Consider the following 12,759-nt stretch of genomic DNA (forward strand, 5'->3'; position numbering starts at 1 on the left):
TATTTATTTATTTTTTGAGAGAGAGAGAATGAGAGACAGAGAGCAGGAGAGGGAGGAGGGTCAGAGGGAGAAGCAGACTCCCTGCCGAGCAGGGAGCCCGATGCGGGACTCCATCCCGGGACTCCAGGATCATGACCTGAGCCGAAGGCAGTCGCTTAACCAACTGAGCCACCCAGGCGCCCGGAGAGGGAGAATCTTAAGCACGCTCCCAGCGTGAGGGGCTCCATTTTACGACCCTGAGATTGGGACCTGAGCTGGAATCAAGAGTCTGACGCTTAACTAAGTCATCCTGGCGCCATATTTCATTCCTTTAAAGATAATTTTACAACATTTAAATGATGTGTAGTTTCATAATTGATAAACAGGCACAAAAATATATATATATATATAGTTATGCCTTATATTCAAAATAGCATTGGTCATGGGACCTTTGTACACACATATAGAAAGCAGCAAAAAACTTAGAAATTACACTAATCTGTAAGATCAATATGATCCAATAAGAACTAGTGTTTGAAGTATAAACATTAATACCAAGGTAATAAAATTCTTAACTTACCTGAACTTTCTAGATAATAACTGAATTATTCAGTTCATACTTGAAATGGCTATGTTCATTATGGAAAGTAATGAGTGTATTGAAAAGACTTGACTTTAGACTGTTTGATAAAGAAATCTGGATCCAGTGTAGTGTAGATTTAATGAAGACAGTAGAGCTGTTTTCAAATATTGGAAGGGCCATTATGGGAAATAGATAAATTGGACTTCAGCAAAATTAAAAACCTAGTGCTGCAAATGATACCAGCAAGAAAGTGAAGAGAACCCACAGAACTGGAGAAAATATGTGCAAATCATATATGTGATAAAAGACTTCATAGAATATATACAGAACTCTTTTAACTTGATAATTAAAAGACAACACACTTAAAAAAAAAACAGGCAAAGACTTGAATAGACATTTTTTCAAAGAATACATATAAATGGCCAAAAGCACATGAAAAGAAGGTAACATCATCAGCCATCAGGGAAATGCAAACCCAAACCACAATGAGATGCTACTTCATACCCACAAGAATGGCTAGAATAAGAAAGATGGATAATAACAAGTGTTGGTGAAGATGTAGAGAATTTGGAACGTTCATACCCAGTGCTGGTGGGAATGTAAAATGGCACAGCCTTTTGGAAAACAGTTTGGCAGTTCCCCCAAAATGTTGAATGTAGAGTTATCATATGACACAGAAATCCTACTCCTAGGAATACAGCTGATCCTTGAACAACATGTATTTGAACTGTGTGGGTCCACTTATACATGGATTGTTTTGAATTAATATGTAAATACTGTAAATGTATTTTCTTTGTTACAATTTTCTTTATAACATTTTCTCTGGCTTACTTTATTATAATAATACAGTATATAATACATATAGAAAATGTGTTAATTGACTTTATGTTATCCGTAAGGCTTCTGGTTAGTAATAGGCTACGTTGTAATTAAATTTTAGGGGAGTCAAGAGTTATATGCAGATTTTCAACTACATGAGATGTCCGTGCCCCAAACCCCTGCATTGTTCAAGGGTCAACTGTATACCCAAGAGAAATGAAAGCATATGCCCACACAAAATCTTGTATGCAAATATTTATAGTAGTATTATTAAAATAGCTAAAAAGTAGAAATGACTCAAATATTAATCAGCTCATTAATGGGAATATAAAGTGTTTCAGAAATGCAATAATATTCATACAATGGAATACTATTCAGCAATAAAAAAGAATGAACTATTGATACATGCTATAATGTGGATGAATCTTGAAAATATTATGCTAAGGAAAAGAAGCCAGTCAAAAAAAAAAAACCCACAGATTATGAGATTCCATATTTATGAAATGTCCAGAATAGGTCATCTGTAGAGACAGAAAATAGATTATTTGTTGCCTTGGCTCAGGAGATCATTATAGGGAGATGGCGAGTAATTGCTAAAGGACACAGGGTTTCTTTTTGTGATGATTAAAATATTCTAAAATATAGCTGTTAAAAAAGAATAACTCCAAGAGATAAAATTAAGATCAACAAATAGAAGGTACAGGATGACAGATTTTGGTTCAGTATATGAGAAAAAGCTATGTGAATGAATTCCTAGCTGATGGAATGGTCTGCCTATGTACATGGTTTCTACTCACTCCTGATGCTTCAACCTATGCAGATAAATACAAAGGAGGATTGAAATAATTTATGTGTGGTTGATGTAGATAGCATTCCAGGTTTCCTTCAACCTTACAATCCTTGGTTATATGAGGAGGGACCTAGTTTGATTTCATAATTAACATTATATGAGTAACTCAATTCCTTTGTGGGATGGGATAGGGCCTAAATATGCAAACAAAATAATTAAATATGGAGTGACTATATGATACCTGTTAAATTGCATTATGAATCAATTGTTTTTCTAAAATATGAAGACAACTCATTTATTTTAGAGGATTTAGAGGATTTTAGAGGACTTATTTCTATAAAGAGATAATGTATCAATTGCCTTATGCTCCAATTGAGGAGATGTAATTCCCATGCTTTCTCTTTATTCTTCTCTGTTTCCTTGAAAAAAAAAATCTTAAACTTTAATGGGGAAAATGCTTAGCTTTAGAAGAAAAAAAAAAATACCTCAATATATACTTCAATGACCCTTCTGATTTAGAAATTTTCTGGAAGAAACCATCTTGACCTGAGCACTTGTATTCTAGCTTTATCATCTGCAAATCACTTAGCTCTTTAAATCTCAATTTCTTTATCAGCAAAATGAGGATAATAATAGTACCAACCTCACTAGGTGTTTGGAAGAATTGAATTAAATGAGATAATCCATATACATCACTTAGCACAGTGCTTGATATATGGTAAGGACTCTACACACATATATTCAAAAGCCCAAATAAAAACATACAACCTCTGACCTCAGAATGGGTAGCATTTAAACAAAGTTTCAGAAATGCAATGGAGATCTAGGAAAGAAAATGGGATTTAATCGGGGGAACTGCTATGGGATTTATTTATATTTACTTTTATCTCAGCACAGTTTTCCTTCCAGTTGCCCCACTTGTCCTCCTGCTAGGAGGTGCACAGGATGGATCAGCAAACAGGGATTTCTAGGCAGACATAAACATGTCACCTCACATATGCCCCTTGAGGCCAAGGATGCATCTGTTCAGTGGACTGGCAGAAGACAATAGGGAATAATGTGTTATATATAGTAGCAGAACATATTATTGTCTTTCTGTGGACATATGTGGAACCTCACAGGGCATTTTATAGATTAAAGTCTTGAAATAACTTACCGGATCTGTCACTTCATTCTTGATGTTTAAAATACATTCAGGATAAATCCAGCATAAAATAGTGACAATTTCAGCTTCAGTACTGATACTAAAAATATAAAAGCATGAATAAGTCATATCTTGTATGCCTGTCTACCTTAAATTTTATTTTCAGATTCTTCCAAAAGCCTTTGCTTTGGGCTGATGGGCAGTCACAGTCTGAGTTCTGAATTTATAGCTTTTATATTCAGATGCTTGATCAATAATGCTTTCATTCATCTTCAACATGATACAAAACCAAGAGTTTTAGAGACTAAGGGAATGCTTACAGCTGTAAATACTTGTAATATTTAAGTGATATATTTTCATTTTCTGAAATTTTTGATTCATTTCTAAAAATGAGCATAGGAAACAAAATTCTAGAATAGCAATAGGCCATTTTTTTCTGATTGTTTTATTCTAACTTTCATTTTCCCACCTTTTTTGGTGTTGTAGATTTAGCTAATAATAGAGACATTGAAATGCACTACATAATTTAGATATAGAAGCCAGCAAGATTTGTAAATACCTTGAAGGTCTGTATCTTGGTGTAAAGTCATCTATCTCTTCCTACCATTAAAACTGAGTTATGCAAAACAAAACAAAACAAAAAAACTCCTATTTCTAGAATTTCTTTTTCTCAATCTCCACATTCGATATCCAAGTTCAGATTATCAGAATTGCTCATCAACTTTCTACCTGGTCATCCAGTTTCTTATTTTTTTCTCTTCTATCATTCTTCATATTGTGATATCACTGTCCCTAAATCTTCTCCACCAACATATCCACACCCATGATCAAAGTGTGTGATAAAATTCTACTAATCTTGTAAGAAAAAGCTAAGAGATATTTTTTCTCATAGTTTATTTCTTTTACTATCAAAACCAGAATTAATTTATTTCTTATGTGTGACCCTTGGCACTAAAATACTCTCTTAAATTTAGCATGTATGATGTGATATTACAGTTCTAAGAATGCATGTGTTGGTCCATGTTGTTAAATTGAGAACTCTTTGAGAAAGGGATTGTATCTATTTGTTGTTAAATTGAGAACTCTTTGAGAAATGGGATTGTATCTATTTTTTTTTTTTTTTAATGTAGCTCCCAAACCTACCATGATTCTGGTTCCTTGGGGATGAAATGAAGTAGCAGTGGTAGAAATGAAGAGAAGTAAACAATTTCAAATATATATTAAAGATAAAATTTAGAAATTGCTGATGGCTTAGATGTAACAAATGAAATAGATCATGAAGATAAATCCCATGTTTTTGTCTTGGACAACTGGAACTATTTAATGAGATGCAGAAACATAAGGGATATGATGTGTGTGAATCAAGAGTTCTGTTTTGTAGATGTTAAGAGAACAGTTGATCAGGGAAGAAATGCACATTTGGGTATCATTAAATTACCGTTACTATTTCAAGCCACTGGAATTGTAGAGATAAAGTAGGAAGAGAGTATACATATAGAAGAAGAAAAGCTTGCTCAAATAATCTTAGGAATTCTTCAGCTTTAAAAAGGAAGAGTATGAGGAATTGACAGAAAGAGACTAAGAAGGAAGAATCAATGAAATTGGAGCAAACTCAGAAGAATATGGTATCTCAGAAATTGTAGTAGATTGTATCATGGTGCCTAGCTATCCACTCTGTCTTGGAAGAGGATTATTTATCCCTGCCTGTTGCCATAAAAAGTCTTAGAGAAGGATACTTTCACACTCTGTTGATTTTGGGCTCAGTCGTGTGACTTACATTGGCAAATGGAATGTGAGCAGACATGTATGCCATGTCCAAACAGAAGATTTAGAAGCATAGCAAGTTTCTGCCAGGCCTTTTGTTCTAGAGCCCTCTGCCAAGAGAAGGATATGTCTCAGAGAGAAGCTGCTCCTTTGACCTGGGTCCCCAAATGAGAAAACACATGTAGCAGGTATGAACCCAAAGTACAACTTGGAGCAGAGCTATGACAGGCAAAGCACAGAAATGGACATGTAACTAGAATCAGAAATAGCTATTATTTTCTGAAGTCAATACAGTTTTACAGTTTTTTTTTTTTTATTAAATAAATCATGATCCAGCCACAGCAGACTAATATAGATGAAAAGAGAGAAGAATTTCAAGGAGGAGGAGGAGTGGTAATTAAGTTAAAATTGTATAAATAGGTACATATAGAATTTGTTTTTAATCTCCTTTCCATTGTTGAAGTGTGTAGAATGCTGGTATGGAGGGGGAAATTCAGTTTCCAGAAAAAATGCAGACACAGAGTATTTTGGATTAAGGTGTCAGTGCGCTGCAGCTTTACAAAAGAAGCTGGATGTGGTGTTGGAGTCTGTAATGAAGGGAAGCTGGGCCTTTCTTTGAAATCAACTGAGAAAAGACTTAGTACAAAAAATTTGTATCTTGAGCATATGTGTAATCATATTCTAATGACAAACCTACAGAAGAGATTGACGATTATGTTACAACTTTATAAAGAGGATAAAGAGAATTTCAGAAAAGGTACTTAGCTCAAATTTCATGATTCTCAAAAATAAAGCAGTGTGGATGAAAAAGTAGAATATAGGGATCTATTTTCTGAATAGCTTGAACCATTGTATATTGACTTTAAAAAAGTTAATATTTAGAAGTCTGCTAAAGCCACAAAAACAAAAATAGACTTTTGGAATCTACATAATTCTTGTCTTTTATAAATACTATTATAATAGCAGCCTTCTTCTCTCATGAAATCTCAAAATAAATGAGTGAAAGCAACTGCCCAATATTCATTATTACAACGTTAAGATAGTAAACATCCCATTGATATTTTCTTACTGTTGTTTTGTACTTCTTTTTTGTTTTAGTACAAGTAAAATGAGTTCGTCTTATAAGTTTACTCATGGTCTTTTGTTTTTTAACAGTATATTTCTCTATAGGCCTTGGGTTCCTCAAACATGATATCTCCAGTTATGGTTTTAAAAATTAATGCTGATATATTTTCAAAAGTCTCATTTGGAATTTGAGCTACCATTTCTATTCAGAGCTTTGTGTGGGGTGAATGGGAGTAGGTAGTTGGGTAAAAGGCAGGATACCCAGTTAAATTTGAATTTGAGATAAACAACAGGTAATTTTTAGTGTAAGTATGTTCCAGGCAATATTTGAAATTCAAATTCTATCTGAAATTCAAATTAAACTGGGTATCTTGTATTCTTATTTGCTAAATCTGATGACCGTAAATGGGAGGGAGTGTCAACAACCTGCCCCTTCATGTTACTTCCCCAGTGCTGCCTCAGACCCTCTAACTAATGTATCCTAGGACACCCAAGCTGCTGTGAATGGCAAACTGTGAAAATAGTGGCCACTTAAGGACTTGATTGGCATACAATTAAAATGTCAACCAAGGAAAAGTTAGAGAGGAGACGAAGCCAGTGGGTTGTAGTATGTGGCTCAGAGCCCAGTCAGACCTGCCTCAGAAACACTGTTCAGAATTCCACGTTCTGTGTATTCTAGTCATGGCTGTCTTTCTGAGGGCTTCAGTTTCATCACCATCTGAAATGGGAACGATAATAATTACTTTTAGTGTTTTTGTGAGGCTTACATATAGTTATGTTTATAACATGCTTAGGACAGAGTCTGGCACAGAGTGTCATTGACTTACCCAATGACTACTTTCAATTAATAATTTTACATAAACTATTGTGAGGCAGAAACTTAGAATAATGTATTCTGCTCAAAATGTCAAAAAGTTAGCTTCAGTGCTGCTTGTACATTGTGTATTTTGCTTAGCCATCAGATTTTAAATCATGTCTATGTGCAATAGTTACTGATTTAACTATTAATAGTTAATAGTCTATGTGTAATAGTTACTGTCTTGATAATTTTTTTTCAGATATAAAGGACTGCGAATATATGAAATCTCATATTTATATTTAAGAACAAATGAAATTTAACAAATTAGTAGAATTATATCCCTGTTCATATACTAATGGCTTCTTTATTAGACTGATAGCTATTGACTTGATAAGAAACTCTTAGTGTGTCTAAGTGATGCTAGTTATGTGGAAAGGTAGTATATTGGGCACAATTTAATTTTTTCTACTGGTTATTACTGTTGATGTTTTTAACTACATATGCTATCTATAATCGCAAAAGATTATGAAAGGAACCAACTACAAAAATCTTAGTTATAGACCAAATTTATTCAGCTAAAATTATGTAGAAACAAGTATAATTAACCAGAAAAATGAGTTACACAGATGTCTAAAATATTATTTTTCTCAATATTCACTTTTAATTATCATGATTAAATAACCTTCACATTCCCTTTTCTTGTTGAGAATACAAATGACTGGGTTAAAATATATTATATTGTAGACTATTTTAATGTAATATTTTGCACTGTGGGATTTTAGAATGATCTCACCATTGAAACAATACTGGTGGGGAAACTCTGTGGAAACTAGCATCTGCCTTAACATTTTTATAAAAATAATTCTTCAAATTCCCAAAATAGTGTACAATATTAAAACTACCTAATTAATAAGGAGAAAATGTCACTTCTCTATCCTTTGATCTTTTGGCTGAATCCCAACTAATGTTGAGCTTTTGCATTGTCATTCAGAATGCCAGTTCATAGCTAATTTGTTGCCATTTCACCCTTAGTTCTATATGGCATAGTCAGAGAAATTACTTAAAAGTATAGAAATTCAAGATGTCTGGGGATTAAGTAGAGTAATGAATAATTTCAAGACTCAGTAGGATTCTGAAATTTCTGGCAGATATTTCTAAAAGATGTATTGTTTTAATTGGAAATTTTTATTTTAACTGATTTTATAGCAGATTTTGCCCAGTACAATATAAATCCTTAAAAAAGAGCAAAATTTTCTGTTTTCTTGGGGGAAAAAAAAAACCTTAATTGAAATAATGAGCTATTAGATTCATCAGGTTACTTTGTTGTCATGATAAATTTAACTTTTAAAAATAGAGAAAATATGATGTAAGTTTTGAGATTACTTTTACTATGAAAATTTTATTTCCAATAGTGCTTAGGATGCAGTATACTGGTCTTTAATATAAAACAATTAATTTCATAGTATTTCTAGAAGATGCTCTCATGAGATTACTATTTCAGGAAAGAAACCAGAAAAAAGAAAGAACACTTGCCTAGATTTAACTAAATATATCAGAGCATATGAGACAAAAATTTTTTTCAACTTCTGTTTCTCAGAAAATGTAAGACTGTCCATGAGTGTTGGTTCTAGAGCAGATTGTTCTTTAATTTGATAATAATCACCAGATTTTATCTAGTGTTGAAAGGTATAGTGTCCTTGTACTAGGATCTGCTTATCTAGGATTCTTGGATAACTAATGGAGCATTGTGACAGACTATTAAAGCATATTTGCTTAAGTTAACCTGACAAATTAATTTTAGTGACACCAACTTTAATCTTTTCAATTGGAATTTTTACCTGTTTTTTTTTTCTGAGTTAATTGAAATATCAACTCTTCATGAAGATGCATCTCAGGAAATATTTTGCCTAATTTCTAACATTAATAAAGAGTTAAAAGTTGTGCTATTATAAAAATCTCTTAACTATTCCATACTCTTAAGATCAAATATTAAATGAGAATTAATAATTTGTCAAATTCTGTTTTAAGTTTCCAGGAGCACATTGAATAATAAATCACAGCTCCTGCCCTCAGGAGGCTTATGGCTTAGAGAGAAAAAGGCAATTAATAGGGCCATTAAAATACAGAGTGATGTGTGATGTGGTAGTTAGTGGGTGTTCAGAATTCTGTGGAAGCAAGGTCCACTTCCTTCAACCTCAAGGGATCATGAGAGTTTGCCAGAATAGGCAATTTATAATCTGATTACTAAGTAGGAGAAAGGTAAATGGTATTGTGGAAGAATGTTAAAAAACAAAACAAAACAAAAAAACTTCAGTAAAGAACTCTCAAGGGGCATCAGAAACTTTGTTGCCACGTGTGTTTGGAATTAATGTTAAATTGTGCCTGTGGAGAGATAATTCTCTATAGGTCTCTCCCATTTCTGTATATTTTGTGAGCAAATGCATTGCTGCTATTTTTCCAGACTACATTTTCTGGGATGTGTGTATAGTGAACAGCTTTATAAGATGGAGATGGTATCTTCTGGAGCACAGGGAAAGTCTGTTTATTGCTGGTATAGTAATGTCTCCCTCTGGACAAGTCAGGCTGATGTACTGTCCATTATAAAAAACCTGAGGTCCCTAAGGTCGGGGTTTCTCTTCCGTAGTGCAATCCACTACATGGGTGGGCATTATGCGGCCCTGTTCACATTTTCCCTCGGGAACTTGGTCTCAGAGAACTGGCTCAAATGCCATTACTCTCACCATTGCCATTTCTGTGAGTAATGATATTTAGTCAGATGTAAAACTCCTGTTTATTCAAAGTTTAATAAGTATACTCTTTATTATAACATTTTTTGGTGTTTTTTTTCTTTTTTTACAGAATGGAGTGTTTATGGAAAAAGTGATGGGAACTAGTATGAAATAAAAGGGGACAATTATTAGTGTCATAGTAACAAATTTCTTTCTACTCTGATACTTTTGAAAGTTATCAGAAATATTGTTCATAAAGATACATAACAGAAATGGAAATTACCATGGAAAATATGGCTAAGAGACAACATTTGTCTACTTATGTTTATTGTTCACTTTTTAAGAGTCAAGCACTGATCTAGATATAGAGGATACAGAAGGGGCTAAAAGACAAAAATCCTTGCTCGTGTGGTGCAATGTTCTCATGGAGGAAGGAATTAAGTAGACAAAGAGTTGTATAATATATCCAGCAGTGATTAATGCTATGAATAAAAATAAAACATGTTTGGTATATAGAGAATAACAGCAGGGAAGCACCATTTTTATAGTATAGCCAGAGAGAGTCTCCATGATAAGGTAACATTTGAGCAGAGAACTTGAGAATGGGAGACAGCTCGGGGTGCCTGGGTGGCTCAGTCAGTTAAATATCTGCCTTTGGCTCAGGTCATGATCCCGGGGTCCTGGGATAGAGCCCCGCATCGGGCTCCCTGCAGGGAGCCTGCCTCTCCCTCTCCCACTCCCCTCTGCTTGTATGCTCTTTCTCTCTCTCATAAATAAATAAAATCTTAAAAAAAAAAAAAAAAAAGAATGGGAGAGAGCAAACTCTGCAGCATTCTAAGGAAGAAGGTTCTAGGCTGAGGCAAGAGCAAGTGTAAATTCCTAAGGCAGGAGCTTGCTCGTGCATTTGAGGACTGACTCTAAGGCCAATAAAACTGCAGGGCAATGTGCAAGAGAGTTGTAAGAGAACGTGGTCAGAGAGTAGAATGTGAGATCATAGAAAGCTTCTGAACTTTGAATTTCACCCTGAGTCAAAATCTTGGCTCTTGGCTATGTCACTTACTAACAGTTGTAGGTGAGATATTGTTGTTTCTATGAGATAAGATGAGCTCCGGTGCCTGGGAAGGGGTGGGCCTGAGAAGAGCATGAAGGATGTCTGCTCTTATATGGAGAAAACCAAAAAAGAGAGTAAGGGGATTCAAGTAGGCTGGTACAGATTCTGGTAGGTTGATAGATTTGGTGGTGGGAGCCTATGGAAGTTTTATTTTTTGTTTTTATTTTATTTTTTTAAATAAAACAAGCAGGCATCCTCAGAAGAAGAGAGGAGAGGGGAGGATATATTGGATGTTTTAGGACCAAGGAGAGCAATGACATTGGAGAATGGGAGACTGATGGCCAAGGAAATATGATAGGATATGTTGAGTGCTATAAAACATCACCAGATCACCTGTAAATAAATATTAGATAAACATAATAATAATTATTATATTATAATTTTATGACTATATAAAACTTATTATTATACAAATAAAAATAATTATTAAAACTTTCTCTGGTGAAGAAGTATACCACCTTAATAGAGTCTTAGCAGTGTTGCAGAAAGGAGAGGTCAGAAGTATAATAGTTATAGGTGTTTGTTGTACAAGCTGAAGTTGTTTAAGGTCTTTAAAAATAGGGAGCTATTTGGGTTTAAACAAGGTTAATGATAGAATAGTTTAGAATTGGTGGACATAGAGAAACAAGGGTCATGATGCAAAATCTTGATAAATAAACTCTGCTAAGCAAGTGGTTTCTCAGATGAGCAGTCTCTTGCCTCCAATAAATTGATCTGTGGGAATTTCCAGAAGCAAACACTGAAGTTATTTATAGGTTTATAGCCTTATTTTTCCTTGGCACAATTTCTTGAAACAGGCAACTAAGTCATGTTGACAAGTGATCTAGAGTCTTATCTCAGTCATAGTGACACAGATGGTCTCAATTCCGCATCTTTATTTGTCATTCTTCAGCCCAAGCTGGGGAATAGGTAGATCATCCATCATTTGGGGAAGCAATCAATCAGGATCTGTATCACCTTTTGGAGAGTCATGATTGCATAGCAAGTTGTTGGTGACCAGTTATTTCAACTGCTACATATGTCAGGTTTTCTTTTCTTTCTTTCTTTTTTTTTTTTTTGTAAGAAGATAATTTTTTTGAATCACTTGATAGGACACTGGCTGTACAACAATATATAAGGTCCTGGAGATGCACATTTGAACCAGGCCATTCAGACAAATGCTAGGAGAATAATTATAATCAGAATTCATAGACTTCCAAGCCTAAATCTAAGAGTGCCTAAGTTAAACCAGGAGAACAGATTCCATCCCTATTCTAAAGAGCAGAACTAGATATGGGTGTATCAGCTAAATCAGTTACTTTCATGATGTCTTCATTCGTTTTTCAGTTCTTCTTATTAATGTTAAAGGTCTCATAAAAATCCATAGGAATGAAAGTATAGCAGTTTTCCCCCTAAAGTAGCATATCTACAACCTCAAAAGGCCATTATTCTGTCTAGGGCCCCTCTGTTTTAAGTCATCATATTCTGAACCTCATGAATTTGTTAGTGATATTGTCTAACTTTCTCTGCAATCATTGAACCATGGCAGATAGGAGCTGTTCACATTGCATGTCTTTTAAAGCATGATATGAAAAGTCTTAAGGACAGAAAAAAGCTATCTGGAATTTCCACTGAGTGATTAAGGTTTTGAACCTTAAACTGAGGCCCAGTTTTTCTGCCTCTTGAATCAAGTGGAATGATATGGAGAAGGCCTGTAATTTTGTAAGATCTAAATTGGGCAGAACATCTAAAACAATTATGGAGATGACATACTTGATAAATATTTCATGTAAAAATGTTTGTTAAAGATAAATTCTCTGACTGTAGGTAAGAAAGCTATACTTACAAAAATATTTACAATGGAGTATTTACTTGCTAAAATAACAAAAGATGAGAACTGAGAATATCCTATATTTAGTAGAATTGGCTTTGAGCTTATCAGTTACCCCAGTTCTGTAAAGAGAATATTTTCTTAAGGAAAAGTATTGTAATTACAG

The sequence above is a fragment of the Mirounga leonina genome, unplaced genomic scaffold (genome assembly GCF_011800145.1).
Source record: "Mirounga leonina isolate KUSES-001 unplaced genomic scaffold, KU_Mleo_1.0 Mir_126, whole genome shotgun sequence".
NCBI classification, from domain to species: domain Eukaryota; kingdom Metazoa; phylum Chordata; class Mammalia; order Carnivora; family Phocidae; genus Mirounga; species Mirounga leonina.